An 18,872-nucleotide genomic window follows, 5' to 3' on the forward strand; every position below is an offset into this window, starting at 1 on the left:
ACAACGTCATGGGTCAGGGTCAGGTGTCTGATCAAAGCGGGGTCGCATCAAAGCGTAACGCATCAAAGCGAGACGTCTTGGTACCTGGTCATCACTGCGAGAAGTTATGAAATGGCAGTTCTAATTATGTCTCTTATTAATTACCAAACACACCAGAACACAAACGCCACACAAAAGAAGTCCTGACGAGGGTCTGCAATCTCTGATTGCTCTTTTTCTTGTTAACAATTGCAATAGTGTGTCTGAGTCGTATTGTCCACAGCAGTGGTCTTCACCCTGGCGAGGGTCTGCAATTTCTGATTGCCCTTTTTCTTGTTTGTGAAATGTTTCACAGAACAGTAGATGCATGGTGAAGTCATAGGACCACAATTATGCTCTTGGAGAATATAATCAGACACATCATCCAATTCATTACGGCTACTGTTTTATGTGTTTGCTGAGCACGCATCACTCTCCAAAGTCTTTGTTGCTCAACATTACGTGCAAGGCTGTGTTGAAGTTTATCAGCCATCTCATTCTCCTGCCTCATTCTTTTTCTTGCTGCATCCTGTGCAAGTCTGTGTTGAAGTTCATCAGCCATGTTGTTCTTCTACCCCATTCTTTTTCTTTCTCCTTTAAACTCAATCTCTCTTTTTTTTCATTCCCAGCAGCATCATTCCATTCACAAATTAATACTATACCATTAAAATAACAAAATAAATATCACAAACACTCATGAAGTATAAGAAGAGAAATGCCATTCTGACGTTACATCTGGATAAGGAGTTGCTTCATATGGATCGAAACTCAAAATCATAATTCTATTGAGGTATTTATGAAACCTCCCAACCACCTTTAGACATTGGCTGGTACCCAGAAACGTTTCACAGAAAGTTTAGTGTGGCTAGCCCTAAAACTGAGGAAATAGTTCGAGGAAGGACGGACAGCCAGACACTCCTGCTTTATAATACTGACATGTTATATCCTGTATAAAGCTGAGTTCGTGTCTGTGGGCCATAAGCACTGCTCATTCTAGAGGCTACGCCTTCCCCCCTCTAGCGTCACAAGCACTGTCCATGAGCCAGGCCATGCCTTTCCCTCCAGCCACCCAGAAATCACCTCCATCTTTTTCACTCAGCATTGCTCTGAGGGTTCATACTGTAGCTGCCTCTGATGTGTATTTGAAGACTGAATAACGTGTCTTCATTCATTAAATATAGGTACCGTTTTACGTTTTCATTACAACTCAAATGAGGTAGCACATGTTTTATTTGCAGCGATTTCCGGCAGCGGTCTCATAAACACCGCCCAATAAAGGTACGTTAATTCTCATAATGTGGAGGAAAGAAAATATTGGTCTTTCATAAAAAAAATATACTTTTGCTTTTTTGCCAGAATTTTCAAGGCTTATGAACAAACTGATGAACATGTTGTTCACATATTATTTGAAGTTAATAAACATGAAAATTTGCTTTGTGAAATGCCTGCGTCCATCATTAATTAGTTGGGAGGGTGCTGGGGAAATTCTCGAGAAATATTTATTATATACACGTCTGTACACTTTAAAGATGTTATGTACACGTACACTTTAAAGTTATTTATGAAATGTACACGTTCATTTTTAAGTTGTATGAAATGTCCACTTCCATACACTGAACATCACCTCTGAGTTGATGTACATTTTAAAAACTAAAACACCATGCTGAAACCTGAATATGGTACGTTTTCATGACAACTTAAGATTCATGATTAATATTTAAAATGTTTAACTAAATAACTGTCCTTTTGTCGGCGTTTTGTATGTACTGTATGCTGTCGAGATGTCCAGAGGTGTGTTTAGTTCCCAGAAGCTAGCTATCGCTTGCCAAGCCAGCTGTTCATAATCAACGGTTTTGAATGGAGTGCTTGCTTGAATGTTTAACCCACTTGGGAAGCACTCTACAAGAAACTTGGTAACTGAACACATCCCAGATTGGCAATGACATGAGATTGAAAAAATTCTGAGATTGAGATACTGAGAAAAAGACGAGATTCCGAGAAAGATACTGCAGGCATGACTTGACCAAAGGTTCTTGCTTCCTTGTCTTTTTAGATGTATTTCCCCTTCACTTTACCTCCATTCACCAGGCACTCATCCCTTTCTGCACACCACTTTCAAACTCCTACACTCGTACCGCCTGATCCAACTATATCTCTAAAACATCTGATGTGGAACACTACTTGGTCCTGGAGAAAAACATATTAAACTAGAGGGGGAGCACTTGGGAGAGTGCAAAACCTCCGCCGCCAATACTGCTGGGTCACTCAAGTGAACCTTATATCTTATTCATTAAATATGTCAACAGTGCTGACAGTTATAGTTATTTTCTCCAACATCTTTTTTTTTTGGGGGGGGGGGGTTGGAAATCACTTAAAACATGTAAAAATGCAAAAAAAATGCAAAAAAAAAATCGAAATTTTTTTGAAAAAAAAGTTGTAAAATTTTTTTTTTCTCGAACATTTTTTTTTGGGGGGGGTTGGGAATCACTCAAAACATGTAGAAATGCAAAAAAAAATTCTATTATTTTGGGGGGGGGGTGTAACAATTTTATTGGGGGTTGAAAATCACTTAAAACATGTAGAAATGCAAAAAAAAAAAAATTCTCACAATTTTTTGGGGGGGTTGAAAATCACTTAAAACGTAGAAATGCAAAAAAAAATTCTCTATTTTTTTGGGGGGGGGTAAAAAATATTTTTGGGGGGGTTGGAAATCACTTAAAACATGTAGAAATGCAAAAAAAAAAAATGTTTTCTCTAACAATTTTTTTTTTTGGGGGGGGAGTCCAAAATTTAATGGCATGATCCTTGGACCATACCTAACCCCCCACCAAGTTTCGTCGAAATCCGTCGAGGAGTTTTTCCGTAATACTGTTCACAAACAAACAAACAAACAGAAAGGGGTGAAAACAGTAACCTCCGTCGATCTTCGAAGATGGCGGAGGTTAACTAGAGGGGGAGCACTCGGGAGAGTGCAAAACCTCCGCCGCCAATACTGCTGGGTCACTCAAGTGAACCTTATATCTTATTCATTAAATATTTCCAGTGCTGACAGTTATAGTTATTTTCTCCATTTTTTTTTGGGTGGGGGGGGGGTTGGAAATCACTTAAAACATGTAAAAATGCAAAAAAAAAAAAAGAAATCTAAATTTTGTTGAAAAAAATTCCAAAATTTTTTTTTTCTCTAACAATTTTTTTTGGGGGGGGGGGTTGGAAATCACTTAAAAAATGTAGAAATGCAAAAAAAAATTTTTCTTTTTTTTTGGGGGGGGGGTGACAAATTTTTTTTTGGGGGGTGGAAATCACTTAAAACATGTAAAAATGCAAAAAAAAAATTTTTTTTTCTCTAAAAAATTTGGGGGGGGGGGTTGGAAATCACTTAAAATATGTAGAAATGCAAAAAATATATATATATATTTTTGTCGAACAATTTTTTTTGGGGGGTGGGTTACAATTTTTTTTGGGGGGGGGGTTGGAAATCACTTAAAACATGTAGAAATGCAAAAAAAAAAAGTTTTTTTCTCTAACAATTTTTTTTTTAGGGGGGTGGGGGAGTCCAAAATTTAATGGCATGATCCTTGGACCATACCTAACCCCCCCCCCCACCAAGTTTCGTCAAAATCCGTCTAGGAGTTTTTCCGTAACAAACAAACAAACAAACAAACAGAAAGGGGTGCAAACAGTAACCTCCGCCCATCTTCGAAGATGGCGGAGGTTAACAATTCCTCCAGTAAATACAGCTTTGGCTCCATAATATATGAATAGTCCCAAGTGGGATAGATGCTTTTCTTCCGATGGAGGGTGGTCGTAGTCAGAATGAATTCAGTGATAAAGAGGGTCTTAGGTGACTTAAATGGTCTTCGGGTTCTAATGGGTCTTAAGACCTTCAGAGTCTTTGGGTTGCAATACCCTCTTCTCTGGCAAGAGTAATTAAGAGGTTAAATCAAGAGGTTTAAATTTAACAACGAAACATCTTGTAAGATGATGACATCTTGTGAGCTTTCGATCATCTCTTGGGCAAGCCACATTTCAAAATTGGCCTCCAAAGCCAGATGCCAATTTGACATCCTCCGTCATGCAGTCTTTCCTTGGCACACCTGAGCTCCTATCCAACTACAAGGCTTTCATTGCTTTTCTGGGTCCAACAGATCTTTTGTGAATCCAAATGGATTTTCAAGAAATGTTCTCTCTTCTCTGCCCCCTCTCTTTTCTTTGTTTCCTCACCATGACTTTCCTTCTCAACCACTCAACCATCCGCCTCATGCTCAACCTTCTCAACCACCAGACTCAACTCCTTTGATCCATTCTTCTCTCCTTCAGACACTTCGTTCCAATTATTTTGCAATGTCTACAGGCTACAGGCCTCAGTCACTAAATTTGGACCCATTATGTGGACCCATGATGTGTATCACTCTCCTGCCCATCCTACATGTCTCTTTGTCAGGGACACTGTGCTGCTACATTTTCTCTCTTGTTAGCTTGAAACTATCCTGAGCATAATCATTCTGACTGATATATTTGCAATACTTTAACTGACTCAAAATCGTGCTCGCACAACTTTCAGCCATCCAATATACTTCTCTACTCATACCCTTGCACTCTTGCATGACCTTTCATGCACAGCTGCTCCCACACCCTCTCTGACACTGATGAATCCTCATTCCTCTTACCAACACAAATGTACTCCATCCACACTGATACCTACCAGATTTTCATCCATGATCTGTATTTGAACACCAATATTCATGCCACGTTCTTTGCACAGTCGATCCATTTGAGTGAGCACATCTTCGACCCTGAATCTTTGAGGATCCTGAGTATAGTCACTACATGATTGCTCATCACATTTCCTGGGTGCCATGTGGTTCATTACCAGAACAAATAGTAACAACTATGGTGAAAATAAATGTACACATTTGATAGTAAATTCATAGTCATTCATGGATAGTCAATTGACTCAAAAGTCAATTCATAATGTCTGAATTAATCTAAATTGATTTAATGCAAATCATGTCACCTCCAAAAGTTTATCCTGGGATGGTCGAGGTGAGGATGTTGGTTGAGAGCCACTGGCTGGCATCTATGAAAGCCTCTCCTCGGCCCATAGCTTTTATGTTGTGTGTGCTTCATGTCAGGAAGGGTATACGACTATAAATCTTTTTCTCAGTTATAACAGTGACTCTCAGATTAATCAGAGCAGTCAATATTTTAGATTCCAGTTCCTATTTTATTCATGAGGAACATGTTTGAATATCTTTTAGCATACATATACTTTTAGAGATTTTAAAGCTTTCAGAATATATGTAGCAATATTTTTGGCTGTCTCAGCTAATCATGGCATGTTTAAATTTTTACTTTTTCTGGTTGCTTGATTCTTGTAGCATCAACCAGAAACGATGAAAGTCACAAATTTATGATATTTGGTGGAAGATATCACTGATGTTGAGCTTGTGATATCAAACCAGGTATAAAACCATAAGGTGAGTCTGAGCCAGTGTACGTATTTGTCATCACGCGAGGAAACCGATATAATCTGCGCACCCGTGTGCACAGTTTCTCTCATTGTCTTGAACTCTGATGTTATCTGCCTTGTTGTACCGAGCAGAAACATTGTCGCAATGTAAAGCAGCCAAGCAGTTTTGGTATGAAAGCACCTATCTGTCACAACTGTGCTGTCACTATGCTATCTGTTCAATCCTGGTCTGTCAGTTTGGTGTTCTGCTTATGCATCTGATTTCGATCTCCATGTCGCTTTACCTGTCAATTTACCTGTCAATTTTCTAACATTCCTGCGACCTTCCCAGTGCTTCAAAATTAAATACTAGCAGGCGGGGGTTAAATAAATTGTTTAGCCTCCTGATTACACCAGTTTTCACAGATGTGATAGGCAGGTTTGACCTCATAATATTATATCTAAGAATATCAGAAATATGTTGCCTGGCTGTAGTGGCCTTTTCAATCGGCTTCCTCTTATCACTCCCAGTTAATTCAATTTTAAATATGATTTATGAAAAATGGCAGGAGAGTAGAACATATTTTCAACCAATGGTTCAATTTCTCGAAATTCAAGCAATGTTTTAAACTTTCTGGAATGGCTTAATGCGATGCATGTACCAACGAACAATATATAGCTTAATGTACAGTGCCTATATAAAGTCCACACCCCCTTTCAAAATGTTCATTTTTGTTGCCTTACAGCCTGGAATTAAATTGCATTAAATGAGACTTTTTCCACCTTAATTTACACATCGTGACCCACAACTTTCAAATGAAAAACAAATTATACAAATTTCATAAAATTGATTAAAAATACAAAACTAGAATATCTTAATTGGATAAGTGTCCACCCTCCTTGAAATATCAATTGTAAATTATCTCAGGTGTAACCAATCACCTTTAAAATCACACTCCAAGTTAATTGGCCTCCACCTGTGTTAAATTGCAGTGATTCTGATTATTTCAGAATAAAATCAGCTGTTTCTGTAGGTTTCCTCTCCTGGATAATGGATTTCACAGCAAAGACTCAACCATGAAGAACAAAGGAGCTTTAAAAAGACTTCAGGGATAAAGTTGTGGAAAGATGCAGATCAGGAGATGGGTATAAAAATATATCAAAGGCCTTGAATATCCCTTGGAGCACAGTGAAGACAATGATTAAGAAGTGGAAGACAATCATATGACAACAATATCCCAAACACTCCATAAGTCTGGCCTGTACGGTAGGGTGGAAAGAAGGAAGCCATTCCTCAAAAAAGCCCAACTTGAGTCCCATTTGGGGTTTGCAAAAAAACACTCTGGAGATTCTGAAGCCATGTGGTAAAAAGCTTAGTGGTCTGATGAAACCAAGATGGAACCTTTTAGCCTAAATGCAAAATGTTATGTTTGGTGCAAACCCTACACAGCACATCACCCAAAGAACACCATCCCGACTGTGAAGCATGGTGGTGGCAGCATCATGTTATGGGGATATTTCTTATCAGCAGGGACTGGGGCACTTGTCAGGATAGAAGGGAAAATGGATGGAGCAAAATACAGAAAAATCCGAGAAGAAAACTTGCTGCCCTCTGCAAGAAAGCTGAAATTTGGACGGAAGTTCATCTTTCAGCATGACAAGGACCAGAAGCACACGGCCGAAGCTACACTGGAGTGGTGAAGGAACAAAATGATAAATGTGCTCGAGTGATCCAGCCAGAGCCTCGACCTAAATTCAATCGAAAATCTGTGGCATGACTTGAAGATTGCTCTCCATTAATGCTCCTCATGCAACTTGACTGAGCTTGAACAGTTTTGTACAGAACAATGAGCAAGTATTGCCCAATCAAGTTGTGCAAAGTTGTTAGAGACCTATCCCAACAGAATCACAGCTGTAATTGCTATCATAAATGCTTCAACCTCATATTTACTCAGGGGGCTGGACACTTATCCAACCAAGATATTCTAGTTTTGTAGATTTTAATCAATATTATGAAATTTGTAGAATTTGTTTTTCACTTGGAAGTTGTGGGTTACGATGTGTAAATACTGGTGGAAAAAGTCTCATTTAATGCAATTAAATTCCAGGCTTTAAGGCAACAAAAAGTGAAAATTTTGAAAGGGGTGTAGACTTTCTCGTGGCACTGTATATTTAACGGAATATGAGTCATTGTGAAGGCTCGTGTTTTTCTACATTTGTCAAAAAGGAAACAATGGATTTTATCAACCAAAAGTTAATTCGAGCTCTTCACAATGAATGACGAAAAATTAGCAGAACAACTGAAACTCGTAAAACGGTAAAACGTAAAACGGAAAAAAAAAAATTAAAAGGCAAGGACATGCAAGTGAAATTTTGCTGATATAAATGTGCCAAGTGCACATTCGTGGTAGGTAAACCAATAAAAACAAACAACATAAATATCGACCTTCGGACAGCAATCCAGGAGTTAGAAAATGAAGGTTCATACAAATACCTTGGGGTAGAAGAGAGCCACCAAGTATACCACAAGTGAATGTGAAAAACAATTTCCAAGGAATACCTATGAGGCTGATTCTGAAAATATACTTCTCCCCAAGAAACAGAATCAAAGCTATAAACCAGCTTCAGTACGAATGTTCTGATGCAGTTATGGAATAGTAAACTGCCCACAATCAGAAATCAACAAGCTAAATACCAAAACAAGGAAACTCCTCACTATCGACAAAATGTTCTACAAATACCAGTGCATCCTGAGAATGTACCTGCCGAGACGAGAAGGAGGTGGTGTGCTGATGGAGCTCAACCAGTTGCACAGAATGATGACTGTAGGATTGGCTGAGTAAGTGAAAAGCTCATCAGACTACTGAATCCAATTTGTACACAACACGAAGACAACAATCGAGAAAAGGTATCTCGAACTCACCTTTCAAAAAATTTCCAAGAACGGGTGGGCAGATACCAATGAACTTGAAATTGAAACGGCAACAAATTCAGCCCTAACAATTGTAAAGAAGATAAAGGAATAATATAAAACAAAACAAGAACAAATATACACTGACACCTGGGAGAATGACAAAAAGAGGAAAAAGATTCAAAGAAGAGCTGGATAGATTGCAGATCCACAAAAACGGCTCATTGGAGTGGCTGAGAAGAGGTCAGCTTAACTGGGATGGAGAATGAGTCTGAATTAATGGCCAACCGCAAGGACAAAATACAAATGGTGATAGCTTGATGACTCTTCACAAAGGACACCGTGGTATCTTTAACGTCCACTAAATAATACTGACAGATGGGACACCCAGTTTAACGTCCATCTGAGGGACGGCACACACATTGATGAATCACCCTGCTCATGAAACACCGGGATGACAGTTTATAACTGGGTTGGGATTCAAACCCAGGCTATATGACTTCGATGCGAGTGTGCGTACTTCTCGGCCATTTCATCAGCCACTGTTCAACATTCACCATATGTGATATCTCATCAGTGAGGAAAAAATAAATGAAAATTAATTTTACAATCACAAAGCAATGCAGTAGCGAGCTATCGTGTGCAGCTTATGGTTGCTGGTTGCATCATTTTCTGTTGGCATGGCTGTGGCACTAATGCAGTACCCTCTATTATAAGTACACTGGTATTCATTTCGCCAACCTCAGAGGATGACATGCTGAATCAACCCCACCTGGTGTTAATTCAACAGCCGACAGGGGCTCAAACTCAAGACCCTAAGATCTTAAGCCAGCAACCTTAACCGTTAAGCCAACATAAGGCTCAGCAATGCAGTGAAAGTGGTTTAGTATATTAATGTAAACTACCACCTAATTGAGCAACATGAATGGTCCCCGACCGGTTTCATTGGAGGGGACTATAGATTTGCTCTCCGTCTGTCTGTCCGTCTGCCCCAGCTGTGGTTTTTCAGACTTTTTCCCATACCCTTAAACATATTCAACTGAAACTTGGTACATGGATTTATTATAAGTTACACAAGTTCGAATTTCAGTGCATTTCGTCAATTTTTCAGTTATGCCCTTTTTGGACTTAGAAAAGATCACATCGCTAGGGGACATGTATTTTATTTCAAAGCAATTCTCGCTCTTGCTCATTATGGTGTGGCAGAACACAAAGGGGTTGTGTCCTTTAGTTGTAAAGGAATCATTTTGAGGTTTATTAATTCCAATCATGCCCAAAAAAGTACAACTTCATTAATAACTGCCGCAGGTCAGTGAATTTCTCCATCACTGCCATTGTTCAACCATCTATTTCCCCACAGCTGCTCCTTTGTGATGTTCAAATCTACCACTGGTCTCCAGCGTCCGATGACAAGTCCTCCTTATATGATTATTTACTTTTCGCATAAAATATAAGATTGATAATATCATTTGCATTCATTTGAATTGCCTGCTATTGCACCCTTCCTGAGCGGCATAAAGCATCTAACTTATTAGGTTGTAAATTTTGTTTGTGTGCGCAATGACTGAAAGTTCTTCAAAAAGTTGATAAGAGCCAGAGGGTAAGTGACGTTTTCCCCATTCTGAATCTCACTTATCCTTGAGAAACCCAAAGCTCAACCACAAGTGTGTTTGAATTTATTACCTCTGCCACCAAAGGTGAAGGAGGTTATGTTTTCACCCCTTTGTGTTTGTTTGTTACTTGCAAAATCGAAGCTTTTTCAAGTATATTGGTCAGTTGATTTTGTTATTCTGTCTGTTTGTCTGTCTGTCAATCGCCTACAGGTCACAATTTCAAACACATCTTCACTAAACGTCACCAAGTTGTAGAGGTAGTCTCAACTGAGAAACCTATTGATTTTAAGGTCAAAGGTCAGCTCAAGGTCAAACTTCTAAAATCATTAATTATCTGATAAATCATCAATTTTCATCTGATTGACTTGAAAATTAAACAGCAATTGCATAGTGCATTACTAAATTGGGAAACCAACTGTTTTTAAGATCAAAAGGTCAAAGGTCAACTCAAGGTCAAACTCCTAAAATCATCAATTTTCAACTAAAAAATCGTCAATTTACATCCTCTTAACCTGATAGTTGAAAAGGATTTGCATAATTCATCACTACATTGGTAAAGCAACTATTTTTGAGGTCAAAAGGTCAAAGGTCAACTCAAGGTCAATCTTCTAAATTCATCAATTTCAATCTGAAAAATAATCAATTTTCATCCGATTGACCTGAGCTTTGATTAAGATTGTCAATTTTTATCTGAAAGAAAAGGACAATTTGATGTATCCATGACAACCTTTGGAGAGGGGGTAGATTTTGCAAGTACCGTGCTCTGCACGACGTCATTTTCTTACCCCTTTCAGTCTGTTTGTTACTTGCAAAATCGAAGATTTTTCAAGCACTGTATTATTGGTCATTCAATTTTGTTATCCTGTCTGTTGCCAACAGGTCACAATTTTAAACCAATCTTCACGAAACTTCGCCACATGGTAGCGTTTGTTATAAGGAAGAAGTCTTTTGTATTTGAGTTAAAAAGGTCAAAAGATCAACATAGGTCAAAGGTCAACAACTTAGGCGATTTTTCTCAAATCCTCAATTTTCATTCGATTGACTTGAAATTTGAAGAGGAGTTGCATATTTGGTCATTGAAGTCAACCACCAATGATTTTTTTAGGTAAAATTTGTTTTATGGATCTTGCAAGTATCATGATCTGTACAACATTTTCTTGCTTGTTTGTCTGTTTGTCATTCTGTTTGTGTGCAGGATATCTCAAAAAGTTTTTGAAGGATCCAGATGAAATGTTGTGGACAGTTTCGGTGTGTGACAAGGACAAACTGATGAGATTTTGTTGAAGATCCAGATCCAGATCTGACGACTAGAATTTTAAAGTGATTCTTCACCATTGAGAGATATGGCTAAAAATGATATGTAGCATGATATCTCAAAAAGTTGTGGACAAATTTGGATGAAACTTGGACAAGTTGGGTTTGTGACAAGGGAGAATTGATTCTATTCTGGTGAAGATCTGAATCCGGATCTGGATACAAGAGTTGTTTAAATTTTTAACTGATTCTCCACCAGTGAGAGAAAGGGCCAAAAACGATATATCGCATGATATTTCAAAAATATGGATTGGGCCCAATATGTTCTCGTCGATCAGCCATTGTGTTGGAGACGTATGTGCTCTACCGATTGCACTTTTAGTTTTCTTCTGGAAATATGATATTTTTTCCAAATGTTTGTAATTGTAATAGATCACTTCCACTTCATTAACATATATTTACTCTCTTAGATAAGTTACACGTGCATGTCATTTAATGGGCTGTATTAATGAGACAGTTACAATATTTCAAGAAACTCTTAAAGAAAAGTATAACGAGGCAAGAAAATTGGTCATTTTCTTCCGGATAGTTAATTAAATTACATTGACTTTTACTCTTTATTTCTGTCTTTATTTATCTTACTCTTTATTTCGAACTGTTGAAGGAGAACTTAATTATTGCAGAAAGTTTTCTGTAAGGCTCACTTGGCTGCGCCTGGATGAGTTTGAGGGTAATGGAGTAGCGGCTGAAACCCGAATTCTATTCAAGTTCCTCCTGATGACTCCATCTTTGCTCTTTGCTTCTTTGGATTCCTTCTGATGACTCCATTGCAGTATTTGGTCTTTCATTTCATTATGTTCGTGCCATATCCTGATGCTGTGTGGAATGTGCTTCCCTGCTGACGGACCTTTGGTATCTTGTACCTGTTGCTGTGTTTGAGCCTGGGGAGTAACTGCTGAAATCTATCAATTTTTGTTCTTCTCGACATCTTTGTTCTTCTTGCAGAAAGTTTTCTGTAGGGCTCACTTGGCTGCACCTGGATGGGTTTGAGGGTAGTGGAGTAGCAGCTGAAACCCGAATCCTATCCAGATTCCTCTTGATGACTCCATCTTTGCACTTTACTTCTCCGGGTCCCTTCTGATGACTGCAATGCAGTACCGTATTTGGTCTTCTGTTTGATTTGGTGACATTGGATCAAAAGGGAATGGTGACAAAGACATCACACATGAGTGGAAAAGTGGCAGAACAGAAAGGGAAGGGAGGAGTGGGCAAGTGGAGAAGCTCATTGTGAGTAAATGAGAGCAGCTCATGGGTCTGGGAGAAAGCATGAGGTGACGATGGGCAACACTGTTGAAGGCCTGGAGGGGCGAGGAGCACATGACCACAGAAACTGAGTCGGTTCCACAAACCAGAATAAAGTGGTGAAGGAATAGAGATGAATGTTCAGCGAAGAATTTATGAGGGTAACCAAGCCTGTTGGGTTTCTGTGAGAATGTATTCAATGCATTTGGGTAGGCTGGGGGGGGGGGATGGAGGAATGAAAGCAGCAGGACCAAGTCCAGTGAGGACCAAGAATGGCATTCAGTAGAGCCCGTACCTCTGCTAGACTGAATAGTTTAGTTTTGTGTCCCTCTGGTTGGCTGGATCTGCATCCGTACCATAACGAAAATATAATCAACTTGTTCTTGTTACCTATCCGAATCATCCACCAAGTTTTGTCATTATCTGTCCAAAACTTTTTTAAATATTGTGCTATATATAGTTTTTGGCCCCATCTCTCAATTTCAAAGAATCACTTTAAAAATGAAAGAATCCTTGTATCTGGATCCGGATCTTGACAAAAATGGAAACACTTCGTCCTTATTACACACCCAACCTGTCCACCAAGTTTTGTCGAATCCATCCACAACTTTGTGAGCTATCCTGCTGTGTATCATTTTTGGCCCTATCTCTCAATGATGAAGAATCACTTCTAGTATTTGGATTCTAGAAGAAAAGAAATTCTAGTATCTGGATCCGGATTCGGATCTTCACCAAAATCGAATCAATTAATCCCTGTCACACACCCAACTAATGGCTTATCCAGGGTTTGGAGGGGGGGGGTCACCAGGTTCACGTGAACCCTCATGCTTCCCTCCGCCCTTACAATTATGCCACATGATCATCGTGTGAGATATCACTGGACAATCGGCAATCGCACGTCTTTTGCTTTCACTCGGAAATTAATCTGAACCACAATACTTTTCGCCGCTGCTCCTGTATTAATCCCTGTGACTCAGTGTTTAGTTATGGCTCTGAAGAGAGGGGCAATATTTTGGGGATCGTGTCCAACAGCAAAGCACAGTACAATCCTGAACTATTTCACCAGGTAATTAAAAGGTTCAGTGTCTACATCGTCCATTATTATAATTAATGATCTGACGATCCGCAATGGCGAGTTTAGGTTTAGTGGTCGGGGTCATTTCGCCGCATTTTGTGCTTGTCCGTTCGATATTTTCATTGATTTGTGTTGGAAACATTTTGCGTACTTACATTGTTGTTATATAAAGATCAATCACAAAGATTCCAAAATCTTCAGCTTTTCTTTAGAATCAGTTAGTGACAGGCCTGAGGCCTTTTCATCAAGTAGCTCAACATTCCCAAATTTTCCAATGGAGAAAGTAAATTTATGGTCAGACAATGGATAGTTTAACCGGTTTTTCCTCGACGATTACATTGACTTGAATAAGGCTTGGTGGTATATTTCACAATATAAGAACATCTTAACTTCAAGTGAACCCCTATTAAAAAAAATTCTGGATCCGCTCCTGCATCCTTTCCACTAAGTTTCATCCAAATCCGTCCATAACTTTTTTCTGATATTCTGCTCATAGACAAACAGACAGGGGTGAAACATAACCTCCATCGACCTTTGGCGGTGGAGGTAGTTAGGAAACAGATTCCATCAATTTGCTTGTATAGTGGGTGAGAATTAGACCTTGTGACTTGGACTCCTCCTGAGAAATGCCAATAAAACAGAGAGTCTTGGATTTTATCACCTCCAAAGGAGTTGTAGCAGACCATAGTAGGAACCAACATGCTCCATAATACATTGGAAGAAGGATTTGTACACTATAATGAGCTCTGAATGGCTCAGGATGGACTTAGCTCCGCAGAGAATACCGAGGCATTGGTGTTCCTCAGAAGCCATTTTGCTAATGTCCACTCAAGACTTTTACTTTTATTTCATTTCCTTTGTTTTGTCATCTGTTACGAATTTATTGTGAATTTTTGCTCACCACCTACACAAACTTCCAGCCCAGAGGTGAGCTGGGTTTTTGAAAGGATTTTTATGTTTGTCATCTGTGGTTGTCTTGAATGGACCATTGCTTGAGTCATCCACTTGGTTGGTGCACTGGTTAAAATGTAAAGTTGTGGTTGAGCATGGAGAGAGACAAATTAAGAGATGTGCTGCTACCATTTTGGGGATTCAGGTGGAGAGAAAAAGTTGACAGAGTTGCAGCAGTACAATCAAGATAGGTAATAGAGAGGAGGAGAGAGACAGTGATAAAGGGAAATACATTGTGTTCAGCTTTTGGAGTTGACTCCTCTCATAGCCAGAGGGTGTGCAGCAATGGATGATTAATACTGTACGGCTCTCAAAGTAGTGGATTTGGTTTGGCAGCCAATTCTGTCTCTCTTCAAATGTATGCTTTTCTGCTGTGGCATTTTTCACATTGCTCTCGGGGCTCTCTCGCTGTATATGGCAGTTGTCTGCAATCGGTGCCCAAAATGCTCCTTCATCTGAATCTATGAGACAGTAACATCACTGCAGTGATTTGTGTGCCTTGAATGCCTTCGGAGATTATCCACTTGCTGGGCCTACTTCAACAACGTGCACAATGTTGGGAATTTCAGGGCTCCTTCAGTTGACTTTGTGAGCCTGTCTTGTTTCCATGGCACCTCAGCCAAATATGACCACTCTCTGGAACCTTTGTTCATTGGTTATTTATATGTGTGTCATTTGTTTTTTGCTCTTTTATATAACAATACCTCCTTTTGCCTTTTCAGATGCATAGGGCTGCAGAGGCAATTTTTCCTTGGCGAGGGGGCACAATCCTGGACTGGTTGCCACTCTGACACAGGGTACTCAAATGGCTCATAAAAATTAGTACTCGTTTTACCAACCTTGGATGGATCATCGACCCAGTCAACCCATCTGGTGTTATTCTAACGGTAAAAAGGGGCTCAGATTTAGGACCCAAAGATCTTAAGCCAGCCACATGAACTGCGAAGCCAACACCAGGTTTGTTCTTGTATACCTGTGATGAATTATTTGTTTACAATCAAGGTGGAGATACTCATTTGTTTCCGGGGTGCAATTATACTCTGGATTAAACAATTTTGGGAATGTTAAAATAATGAGTGTCCAATCGACAGATCATTTGTCTGTGCTTGTATAATTAATAACTCCACCCTTGGGGCAATGCAAATTGTTGCCCTCAAAGGTGCATGACTATACAAATTGTAATACATTTACATATTTTATCACTAATTATACATTCTTATATATTAATCATCATCAAATGCAATAACGGGGACCATTGCACCAGACCGAGTGACCATGGATAACGTCATTTCACTGTTATTCTAATACTGCTGTTGGTCTTTCATGTGGCTGGTTGCCTCTTTATTTCACTCTGTATTATTGGAACTGGGATATACCATAGGAGGGCAAAATAACCACTCCTATGGACTTGGATACCATAGGAGTGGTTATTTTGTGGGAACACCACCCCCTTTCCAACTTCTCATCCACCTCATACCTTTTGTAAATGAACATTTCGAAGATTTAACATTTATTTTGCCCTGTTTGGTCCATGACACCTTGGTTCTCCATTTTCCACCTTCACTGGTTCCCCATCTATGGACCTACCATAAGGGCTCGCTGGAGAGCCTTGAGGTATGTACACTTGCCTCTAAGCTGTCCAGCGTGGGTTTGAATCCCAACCCAGCTATAAACTGTCATCCTGGTGTTTCACAGGCAGGAAGATTCATCAATGTGTGTGCCACCTCTCAGATGGATTTTAAACTGGGTGACCATCTACCAGCATTAGTTGGTGGATGTTAAAGATCCTGTGGTGTCCCTTGCGAAGAGTAGGTGAGCTCTCTTTGCCACTCTAGTCAAATTCCAAATTCCTGTCCTAACATACATGGTGAATTTGACAAGATATGTCAAATTCACGTTGCACCGCTTCAGCAGCACAGCCATGCCCCCTCAGCCAATGATGCTGCTTACAGCTCGGTGCTGAGTATGAACGAAGAAGACCTGCCATTGGTCTTTCTTCATTGTTCTGAACAAGGGCTCTTGTCTGTTTCTCCTGACATTTGGGTGTGCAGGCATGATCACATCCTAAACGAGAGCAGTGAACGATATATTTAAACAGTACCCCCTTCACTCCAAACCCATTGTTTTGACAAATATATTTTAAAATATGACCATGTCCTGAAGCTCACCTGGATTAGGAGCAAGTTACTCAAACCTCCCACAGACCCCACAGACCCTAACTTTTTTAATGCCATGAACAAACTTTGGTACTTCCTGGGTGATGAAGCTTGTGGTCATATCAAGTTTCATCAAAATCGTGCGTGTAGTTTCGAAGAAGAGAGCAAATGCCTATTTTGGGGAGACAAACCATCCCCATATACCTCTTTAATGAGCGCAGATTTTGATACGGTCAATGTACCTTCTTTGGGCATCAGATATGAAGCTTGTGGCCAAGTTTCATCAAAATCGTGTGTTTGGTTCAAGCGAGAATTCATCATCGAAGTGTTTATGGGCTGACTCACTCACTCACTCACTCACTCAGCGAGGGACATTGCTCAATCGTATAATTTCAGTGGATTAAAGTCCACATGAGCTAAAAATGAAAACCTTGTTTTTAAAACCTTGAGTTTTTTTTTTGTACACTCTTTTTGTACACTCTTTTTGGCACTCGGCGATGACGTCATGCCGCTCCTGGAGATGGAATAGGGAGGGGCAGTGCACGATTATGTTGAAATATTCGTTAAGGGAGACGAATGGTGGATTCTGGTTTTAATCTCTGGTTTTAAGTGCAGCGGGAACCTTGGTATTTCAGTGGCAGTAAAACCGCCAATGAAAGGAAAGCTCAATAAAAAGATCAAAAAGTTGAAAATAACTAGTTTTATTTTCGTTTTATGTAATAATAATACATTTTATTTATATTCGTATTTAAAAAAAACTTAAGTTAAAAATTAAAAGAGCTCCAATTTCAAAATTAAAGTAAGTATTTAAAAAAAAATTTTTTTAGAGAAAACTCAAAATTAAATAAAAAAAAAAATTGTACATAAAAAAGTGAAAAAAAATAATGTCAGTAACCAGAACTTGTTTCCTGTGCTGACACCAAATTTCTAATGGTGTTTCCATGCTGAACAACCAAGCACAGCTGTTGATTAAACTGTCAGTTGTCTACTATCACCAGTGGTTGCTGCGAGCCTTCTGCCAATGTCATTGATGATGTAGGACGTTGGTTGGCCATAGACCCCCATTGTTTTAATGGCAACAGGCTCAAACATGTAGGACTGATGAAGGCCGGAATATTTCTGATATTTCATGTTTTTCCCCATAGGTGGCTGCCGCCATGGCCGTAATAGCTGTGTTGTTGACGTGTGATTCGGCAAACGTGTTAACACAGGTGCAGTCTCAAGTTATACTCCCGTTCCTGCAGGAGACAACACTCAAGCCTTCAGGGCATACACTTTCACCACAGTCTAACCCAAGGACCTCCAAGACAGATGGCACCCCTGCACCATGAAGGGCACACCTGACCACATCGTTCAAGACAGCATGTCTTTGTGAACGACCGGTGCTAAAACAATACGACACACCATGATGGCCGAGCGTCTCCATAATTCCACTACATCAACACTTATGATGCTCACAGACCGTCGCTCCAACTTGCATGGCGACCGCAACCCTCAGGGACTCTTGGTCAAGCTGGGTTCCCAGGGAGGGAACAGTGACTGTGTGGAGCCACGACCCGCTCTCTTTGGTCGCTGCTGCCAAAAGATGGGCTCTGGTGACCTGATCAGCCTCATTCATCAGGCTGGCAAATGACACTCCTGCTGCCTCAACATCCCAAGCTTTTAGGCTGAGCCAGGACTGATCTTCAGGTTTAGTGGCACCGGCATAAACCAAGCTCCATGTTAATACAGTCACTGCCAACTTCCCCATTTGTACCAAACTGCTTACGCAGGACAAAACAGCATCAACCAAGGGGCAGACAGCCAGCAATGTGAAAATGAAGCCAGGGAGGGAAACGTCGGTAACCTTCCTGAATCCCAGACTACCCTACTTAACTGGAATTGGCTTGCGGCCAAGCAATATCATCGAAAGCGACTGAAAATTTTGCTTCCAGTCTCACGGATGGTGTCGTCAAAAGCTCCTAGCTGCATGACATTCAAGTAGAATGGAGATGATTGCAAGATATACAGGAGCTTGTGCCGGGATAAGCAATTTTTGAGCAAAAGAAATGTGTTGTGAGCATCGATTAACTCAAGGCAGCCTGCCATCTGAATCAAATCATCATGCTTCTTGGTGATTGCTTTGGGCAATGGCATCATAGAC

At 39.9% G+C, this 18,872-nt stretch overlaps 1 protein-coding gene across 4 annotated transcripts in view; it reads left to right on the forward strand.

Annotated features, from left to right (window-relative positions):
• Positions 1 to 18,872, forward strand: part of LOC147017961 (general transcription factor II-I repeat domain-containing protein 2-like) — a 102,930-nt gene that overhangs the window by 69,849 nt on the left and 14,209 nt on the right. For all 4 annotated transcript variants that reach the window (XR_015062207.1, XR_015062206.1, XM_085897102.1 and 1 more), the window contains one exon: positions 15,296 to 15,530. The gene's annotated coding sequence lies outside the window, so the exon portion shown is untranslated. Of the gene's footprint in view, positions 1 to 15,295; positions 15,531 to 18,872 lie in introns of those variants that run through there.

Source organism: Eptatretus burgeri, chromosome 10 (assembly GCF_056783735.1).
Source record: "Eptatretus burgeri isolate ZD-2024b chromosome 10, Ebu_testis_v1, whole genome shotgun sequence".
Taxonomy (NCBI): domain Eukaryota; kingdom Metazoa; phylum Chordata; class Myxini; order Myxiniformes; family Myxinidae; genus Eptatretus; species Eptatretus burgeri.